Source organism: Augochlora pura, chromosome 10 (assembly GCF_028453695.1).
Source record: "Augochlora pura isolate Apur16 chromosome 10, APUR_v2.2.1, whole genome shotgun sequence".
Taxonomy (NCBI): domain Eukaryota; kingdom Metazoa; phylum Arthropoda; class Insecta; order Hymenoptera; family Halictidae; genus Augochlora; species Augochlora pura.
This window is the reverse complement of record NC_135781.1, coordinates 22,781,250-22,790,717: the sequence shown is the minus strand read 5'-3', so window position 1 is coordinate 22,790,717 and position 9,468 is coordinate 22,781,250.

Genomic DNA, 9,468 nt, shown 5'->3' with positions numbered 1-9,468 from the left:
AACAACAAAGGGGTGGATCTTTAGACCGAGAAAACGCAGGATCCTCGGCGCAATTATTTCGTAGGTGCGTGCGAGGGTTAAGCTGCTTTGATTTAGAGCGTCCCATTGTCAGTAGGTCAGCGAAACACTAACCAACTTCCCCATTATCCCCTGGAAAGGTCACGGTGCGGCGTCGAGCCGCGTCGCGTCGGGGCACGATGGCCACGCGGCGGCCAGGGGGGGAGGGCGGGCGGAGAGGATAGGAGGACGGGGGAGGGGGGGGGGGGGGGGGGGGGGGGGGGGGGTGGTTGTCGGCGAGAGGAGGCGTTGTCGTTGGCGATGCGCGAGCAAAGAAATAATGAAACTCCGTGCCAGGAAAGTGCTCGCTTTATTGACAAGAGAGCCTCGGGAGAGAGCGCAGGAGGTGCGACGAGGGAAAATATAATGCTTCCATATCCGTGCGCGGCTGTCTATCGATTCTCGACGAGTATAAAGTACTGCGATTCCACCCGACGCCGTCGCCTACTCGACGGAATAAATTTGCGATCGCCCGGGTAAAACGGGGTGAGAGAGTCGCGAGGAAACCCATGGAAGGTGGGGTTCGGGGGGTGGGGGGGAGCGAATGCCGGAGCACGGAGCGGAATGGTGGGGCTTGGGGGCTCTCCTACGGGTGTGGAGGTGGAAAAAAAAAAGGAGAAAAGAACGCCGGGAGAGGAAATGGAAGAGGCGCCAGGAAAGTCGAGCGTGCACCCTACGGAGTACGATGGAATTTTCAAAATCCACCTCGTCCCGTCTTTCTTACCCGGCACTTTTTCTTATTTCAGTTTGTTCGACCGCCCCCCCCCCCCCCCCCCACGCTCGGCCGCCGACGATATTTGTTCCTCCGAGATATTACACGCCGTCCGTTCAACCGAACAGTCTTATATCTCTTCACTGTCGAGTAGCATCGCTTTTGTCAGAGGAAAATGAATTTTTCAAGGTAAAGCGCGATCAACCGACTGGGACAAAGTTGCCGAATATGAAATCCTAGCTTATTTCTATTATAGATGTTCCGTGTGTCGCATCGACGCTTCTCTCTTGCTTGTTAACTCGCGACTTTCATTGGTTCGTCTGCTGTAGCGAAGTTCATTTATATTCCAAATAACTTAACCTTAAATCGGCCGATTCTTTCTCTTAAATATAATAAAATTTATGGAACGAAAAGTCAACGATTATAAATCTATATATGGAGATTTAAAAAATTTACCAGTTTAAGCAATTTTATTATAATTAATTCACTTTGTATCTTTGAAGTAACAACGGCTTATAATGTTCGTATTTCTGTGCATAAAAGCTCAGAATCTAATAAAAAATCTTCGGATCTGTTAGCGCTAATACGTTTAATTCTAATTCCTATTTTACTTTTACGTGACATTGTATCCATATTTTCGATATATGATATATAAATCTGAAAATAAAAGGAAACATATGCATTATCCTAAATATACTAAAATCTATCATAATAGCCTACTGTAACCTGTAACCTATAAAACTATATCACGTACAAATAGTAATAAAATGATTATTGATTCAATATTCATTTTCAATATTTCAATATATTACTTCTTCAATGTATTACAATAAAGTGTTATAGAAATTTTGTTGATCGAACACGTGTTAATCAAATTTTCAATACAAGTTATCGAGATCTGCGAAGGGTATTTTTTAAATTTTTGTTATAGGCTCAGACATAAAGGTTAAAGAACCAGAATTTTTCGTATGTTTTTGTAATTTCAAATAATGGCAAAATAAAAAGAATATTTTAGTCATTATCTAGTAGACTAATTCTCTTATCTTTGACAAAAGTTTCAAGTCCAGTTTCAAGAAAGTGATTGTTTTTTAAAAGGTGTGCGAATGCTTTCGTCGACCACATAATTGTTTTTAATAAAAAATTATAATTTCTTAGAAAACTGCGACTCGTATTAGGTTCTACGCTTCTATTATTTGAATAGAAAAGGTTTCGAAAAGTTTGCGGTTGAGTAAACAGTAAACTATCAGCTGAACGCTTCAGAACGGATTTCTAGATCTGCTTACGGGTTTCATCGGTTTGTCAACCATTCCCGCGTTCACCCCCCACGGGGATAAGAGGGCGTATCGCGCCGTACCAGCCGAAAAACCAATAGAAGATGAGATCTTCTTTGGCTGATGCGTCGGCAACCACGCCGGTGGTTGAAACAGGAGGTCAGGGGTTGGGAGCCGGAGATTTTTCAAGTCTGGCCAAACACGCACGGCCTTAGGGTAGATTGGCAAGTTTCGGGATCTTCTCGGCATCGCCGAGCAGGGAAACGTTCCGTTGGCGTCGGTGAAACGCGGCGCGGCACGGCTCGCCTCGGATCGGCTTGGCTTGGCTTGGCGGCAGTGACGACGCCGGCGAAGAGGGCGGAAAGATTTCGATGGTGGTCGGGGGAACGGCTGAGTCGGAATCAAAGGAGTCAAAAGAGCTTTTCCAGGCTTCTCCCTCGGCCGGCTAGATTGAACTTCTTTTCCGCTCAGGAGTTTTCCTATTACTCCGAATTTCCAGCCGCGGCAAAGCCACCGAGCGCGAACGCGACCGCGTAGCTCACCCACACGCGTGCAGCGCCGCGTCCAACTTGCTGTGCGTGTGGCGAAACTTTCGTATCGCCGAGGAAATTTCTTTTCATCGGCGAACACGGGGCTGACGGAAGTGCGTTGAACCTGTACGCTCGACCCGTTCGATTCAATCTATTATAAATACATACTTCGGCCGTTTTAATTAAACCTTCTCTACGGCTGCTCCGACCAATCCGATACAGTGTCTTGTCTCAGCGTCGCACAGTGATTCCAGCAATGGAAAAAAATTGAAAAGTCTATATTAAAAAAAATTTTGTATAACATATTCGTAATCTAGAGTATTTATTCTTGCATAAACGTTTAAAGAAAAAACGTGCAACATGTGCAAAAACACGAGCATGTTAGTATAGACAGCGACTTCTTTACCTGTACTACCTTAAGCATTTACCTGTTATATCGTCGCGACTTTAACATAGATTAATTTTTTTTTCACGGCAAAAAATGGAAATATAATTTGATTATGCAATTGAGGGTATTAAGCACTTGTTATTTCGATTGTTACGTGGTTTAATTATTCATCGTGTTGTGCCGTTTAAACTAACTTTTCTTAAAAATGTTAAAACTTGTTTTGAGATTTCAACGAGAAACAATTCCCTGAAACTTCCTCAATATTATTTTACCAAGTTTTGCTGCCAAAGCTTGCCCATTGCTTGCAATCTTATTGGGAATATTCATTCTGTAACCCTTTGCTAATACGTGACACAGTGGTCTTGAATACATTTCTAGCTGAACGGAATTATTTTTCTCATTATATTTCCTTCTAGTTGAATATACATACGTATTTTATACGAACTTGCAGACGAAAGATTAAAACGAAACGTAAAGAAGAAATGTTGTCATTTCTTCATGAGGAGTATACTCGTCGAAAACAGCTAACTGGTTAAGAAAGATATACATATACTTTAATATTTTGTATAAAATTAAGTGTAACTTAATGTAATGTAATATAATATAATGTAGAATTACCCCCAACTTCTTTATGAATTTTTCCTAATGAATTTTCCTAATGAATTTTTTATCCAAATTATTTTCTTCAACTTAAATAACCTAAAATAATTTTTAATTTAATTTCCTTTTAAAATCTGATCGTAAACAGGATTATTCATTCAATTTTATAGAAAACAATCTTAATAAATTAGCACTTTTATTCAAATTTTTCTTAGTATAAAATTAATGTAATTTTTATAGTGTAATGTAATGTAATGTAACATAAATGTATAAATTGTATTTCGCAAAATATGAGGAAGATTAAATAAACACAGTAACTTTCGCATATTTTCAGATATTCCAATGGCAAACTGACTCATTGTGCCACACGAATTTTGCAAATGAAATTAGGTGAAAACCATTATATGATTAAACAAAGAAATGACTTGGTTGCCTGATCGCAATTTAAATAAAGTATAAAAATTACATTATTGCGCACGACGCAATTAGGAACAGAAATTTAATTGCGTATTCTGACGTAAGGGGTTTTGTTCTGAATTCCTAACGTTAATGATAGAAGAAAAGATCCACGGCGGGCAATTGGTTTCCACGCGATTAAGAATAGCAATAAACAATCATAACCGACGGTTGCGAAAGCGGATTTCGTGTTGTAATGGGCTTTTGATATTTCCTTTTAATAGTCGTTAGTGGTTATTGGGAACAAGAACCTTACAAATCAACTTTTATGCGCTGCATGCTGTTTCCCACAATTATTGTGCCATTTCTATCGACATTAAACGCTAATGATAATTGGATTGGTCTAGTAAAACAGGTTCGATAGCGATTCAGAAATTACATGCTATTTCGTGGAAAATTATTTGTGGGGCACGGGGATTGTGATAGGGGAAAAATGGACGAGACATTAAGATTCGTTTCTCTACCTGTTAATCGTCTGTTTAATGCGCAGAGGAAATACACGCATCAATCAAATAATTCATGTTAAATAAATACAAAATATTTCACTTATCCCCGATCAACTGATGCGAATTAACTAACATTCTTTTTCTAATGGCCTTGTCGCGAATAAAATCCCCGACTGCTCGTGTCGTAAATGCGTAAACGATAAAAATCACGACATCGGTCGATCATTTAAATGGATTTGCCGCTCAAAGACTTGCCAGTACGAAAACGAGTGAAAAAGAGGAATTGAATGTCCCGTTAAAGGCGTCTCATTAGTACCTCCACTTTAAAGCGACGTTTCATCACCCCCCCCCCTCTCCCCCTCTCCTCCTCCCCCTCCCCGCCGACCGCCCTCACCCTTGACTCGCCTGCCTAAGTAAAAATCAATAATTCCTTTATCGTACAAATTAACGTTAAGCATATTCCACCCTCGTATACAGGGTCTACGACCAGCGTTACACCGTTTCCTGCCTTCCTGTCCTGCATAATATCACTGGCCGCGCTCCTGTCATTCTGTTAGGCCTCCACAGCATGCTTAGCTTTTTTTTTCTCTCTCTACAGCATGCTTAGCCTATTCTCGACGACTATTGCTTCACTATTTTTATATGTCGATTGGAAAAACTGCTACTAATCAGTATTTATTGGCGTCATGCTGCCGACTTTGAGTACAAGAAAAATTATAGTTACGCAATGCGTTTACTACTGTTTGATCGCGTGAATGCCACTAATTTACTCGTCAACAGTAACTATAGCGTTAGACTGAAACGAGTTAATCAAAGAAATAGTAGTAATTAGTGTCGCAAAGATATTTTAACTATAATTAAATTGTTAATATCCTTCGTATAATGATGTTTACGATTTGCAACATATCTTATGGCAGTATAGTATATAAAAAGAATGCGTGTAATGGACAATTTTTAAACAAACCTAGCTATGATTACTCTTTCGCGTCAACGAAATTAAAAATGGTAAACGTTCCTGTATCTTGTTTAAAGTGCATTTACGATCAAAATAAGTAACTGCAGCTTAGAAGAATTTAGTATTATCATATTGATATTTTCAGCTTATTAAATTAAGAAATAGAGGTTAGATATTACTATTTGATTCATATTTCTTGTAATTCATGCAAACAATTTATTTTACATAACGACCCACAGCCTTATAATCCGATTATTAAATAAATACATCGCTTGATAAATTTACGTAATTTGTGAAAGCACTGAAAGCAAAATCGTCAAAATTTCTCCTTTTCAATGAAATAACTGACACTACATATTTTTTGTTCTCAGATGTTTTAGTAGTTGCTTTTTATTAAATTATTTGGGACGCCGTACAAAGTTTATTTCTACTATGCGATATTCACTTATTTGTTACTAAACAACGAATTCTATGCATTGTTGGAAAAAGTAATCTTGTTTATCTTTTAGTAACAAAATTTAGATTTTTAGAAATTTTTAAATTGGCACCATAGAGTAACCGGCAGCAATGCCTTAGTATATGTTAGCGGAAACGTCCACAGTTGGAACGAAGTAAAGAAAGGCGAATTTTAAAATTGCAGGTGAAACGACTCGGCCGCGGAGAACATTAGGCCGGCGAAAGGCTGGAACTCTCGTTAACGAACTATTCAATTTCGTCTCGTAATATCTTAATCTTAGAATGCGGCTCGCACGAAACCGGTGTTTCTCCCCATAGTAGAAAAATTACAGGTCATGTTATCGGCTTGTTAATTCAGATAAACGTTCCTCTTCTTTATCGTCGGCCATTCCGGACGAACGATAGCGACGAATACATAAAGGAAACGAGAAAGAGAGAGACATCTGTGTAGCATAGAAAGATAGAGAGAGGGAGAGAGAAAGAGAGGGAGAGAGAGCCAAACCTGGCGGACGGGAAACGAAGCACTAGGGCGAGAGATTAACGAAATAAATATGACATCGTCTTGGCGGCGTGCGCGCGTTGTTTCACGCTCGACGCGATAACAAAGCGTTCGCCATTAATTACCACGGCCTGAAATTATTTAACGACCTTCCTGAACCGACGTCGGCACGCAAACTACCGACACCGCCGCGAATTGATCGAGCTAATTCCCCGGCGATGTATCAGTTTATGAAACTTCCGTGTGTTTTAACGACGCTAAATAAGCGGGGCCCTCTAAACGCTTCCGAGAGATCAAATTTACCCGGTCGGCTACCAAACGTTAACGAATTCTTGGCCCGTGGTTTTTCGGTACAGTTTATGTACCAAGTTACCCTATAACTTATTAACTGTAACTGTAAAATAGTCTCGCTATTATTTGCTTTTCGTGTCTCTAATTACTTTCGTCGTTAGACCGCTGATTCTTACGGAAAATAAAAATTATCTCAATTGTACGAAACATGGAGCAAATATTTATTGATTAAAAGCGCATTTCTTATTTTAATAATATCAATGAATTAGATAGAATGCATGAACATTTTTAAATTTGTCTACTGTCTTCATTGTTCAGTATTTCGCCTAGCAGGGGTACCCTTGACGTAAACGTTAAAATCGTCGATAACCTCGGAACCTTTTTCTTGACCCGTAGTCCCTTCTTCGTGAAACTTTTCATGCGATCGTAAATAACAGAGTGATTAATTAAAAGTCTAATCTCGATCGAGGATAGTATCGTCTGTTCGGTATCGAGAGAGGCGGGAAAAGAAACCGAGGAAAAAAGTGAGGGAACCCATTTGGGGGTTGAGGAACGCTTGACGACGACCTGGCGGGATCTTACAACTTTGCTTTCGTTATCCTAATCTAGGCAACGTACACATGCACAGACGGCCAAGGGGGACGCGTTACACTCGAGAGGGGGTAGGTCATTCCTTTTCTAGGCGTCCAGGGCCGTAATGTCGACCGATAAGGCCCCGATAGTCCACGGTCACGTAGTGTGTTAGCTGGCAGTTAGAGCGCTATCGTCCTACATCTCGTGTTATTCGTCAGAGCGTGACGAGTGGGTGGAATTTTACGTCTGGACGTCTCCTCTTCACCGACCCTCTCCACGACATCCAAATACGCTCGATAACACCATTTTGTTATGCTCTTTTTAACCATAGCGTGGACGACGGAGCACTTGGCTACCGATCTTCGTTTCTAATCGTTCTTTTAGTTTTTATAATGATAAGCTGCTATGATTGTATTTCGTACTTGCTTCATCACTATACATCATATTCAAATACTTCTTAACGCTAGAATTACCAATCTCTAAAATTAATGTACATTGGTTTATAACAACGATAATATTGGATTTATTATACTTATACGTAGTGCAATTCCTAATTATATTTGTTTGAATAAAGAATATTATTTATAGTGTCATTCTTCTAACGTTATTCACTGCACATACAAAAGTTAGGAACCGGTCGTTTGTTAGTCAATATTGCAATAGGCAATTTCTTTTAAGGTTGTTATTTAGACGAAAATTATTAACCTTAAAGCAATGAACAGTTTGGTCATTAGTAATACTACTTCTCAGAACAAAACTGTCGAGAACCTTACATTTTATATTCCATAAAAATTGGAAACGTGAATAAACATATTTACTTAAATTATAAATATTAACTCTGAAAAAGTAGGTAAAGGGAGATTATCTTATCAGCTCCAAAGTAAACGAACATACATATAGGAAATAATGAAACATTACCAAAAAGAAACTACACTTATTTTTGTATACTCATGCTCTCTAATCCCATGGCAACCTGATAAAATTTTAGCGTAAAACGATATGCAAAAATACAAACTTATGAAACATGATATTGACACTAGAGTGTATAATACACAGAATTTATGCCGTAAATAATAATTTATTATTTATTATTTTAATTGCATACAGCGTATCGTGACTAATCGGTTGCACCGTTTTCTCTTTTCAGGTAAGAGAGATCGATCGACGTCGTTCATCGAGTCGGCCAATCGCTGCTTCAACTTCTTGGGTCCTCGCCGGTGACCTTGACACTGGGCCGCTAAGAGGTTTACCTTGGTGAACTTGGATATCTCGAGATAGCACTCGGGGTCTCGGCCGAGGGATTAAGACAGGGTTGTCGAGCGGGACGGCAGAGTGCTGCTGGGATCGACGGGGTCGAAGCGAGCGAGACACGGTGCTCGGGCGAAAGGGAAAAGAGACTATAAGCGTACGCCTGTATAATTGATTGAGTGTAATGAGTTAAAGGGGATGCCGCGGTATCAAGGGTGGAAATTATAGAGTTCTGGGTCATGAAAGCGACAACCCCCGGCGACCGGGAGAAAGTGCGGAAACTTAGGTGCCGCGCTCTCCTCCGCTCTCCTCCGGCTTCGGTTCCCCCTTCCACCGCTCACGAACCGACCACGGGGGCGCTGATTGTAAATTAGTTAAAGGAGATGCTTCATTAGGATCAGCTGATTCATGGGTTTTATCCTTACGGGGAGCCTGAACCTTGAAACACAGGGCGGAGAGCTCACGAATCACTCCGCACCCTACGGACAACGTATGTTAACCTTTCGCCTTTTGGGTTTCTTTCATTGTTACTAATCTTTCGTCTCATTAGAAATAAATATTTATATTCTGTTGTTTGTAATTACTGTGATGCTGAATGCGTTGAATGTCGCATCAGCCAGGATATTTTTTTGTCAGTTTTCAAAATGCATTTTAATTATAATATATTCGAAGAAACTTAATTTTCCTGATATAAATCGACTATCTTGAATTTCTACATTTGTAAATTCTAGTTTCAGTTTATTAATTTAATTTTGTAGGAATATTCGGAGTTAATTTTAGGCTCTTAACGAGTTAGAGGTGGGTTAAATGATTAACCAATTGCTTATGAATATAGCTAATTCGATTCTTTATAATTTACTCGGACAATTTTGATTCCGCAGAAATGAACGACGTTAATATTATATTTTGTACACATTACAAATTGTTCATAGTAGTACCACAGTACATGTAAAGATAAACAGTTCCCTTTTCAGTTCTGCATCTTC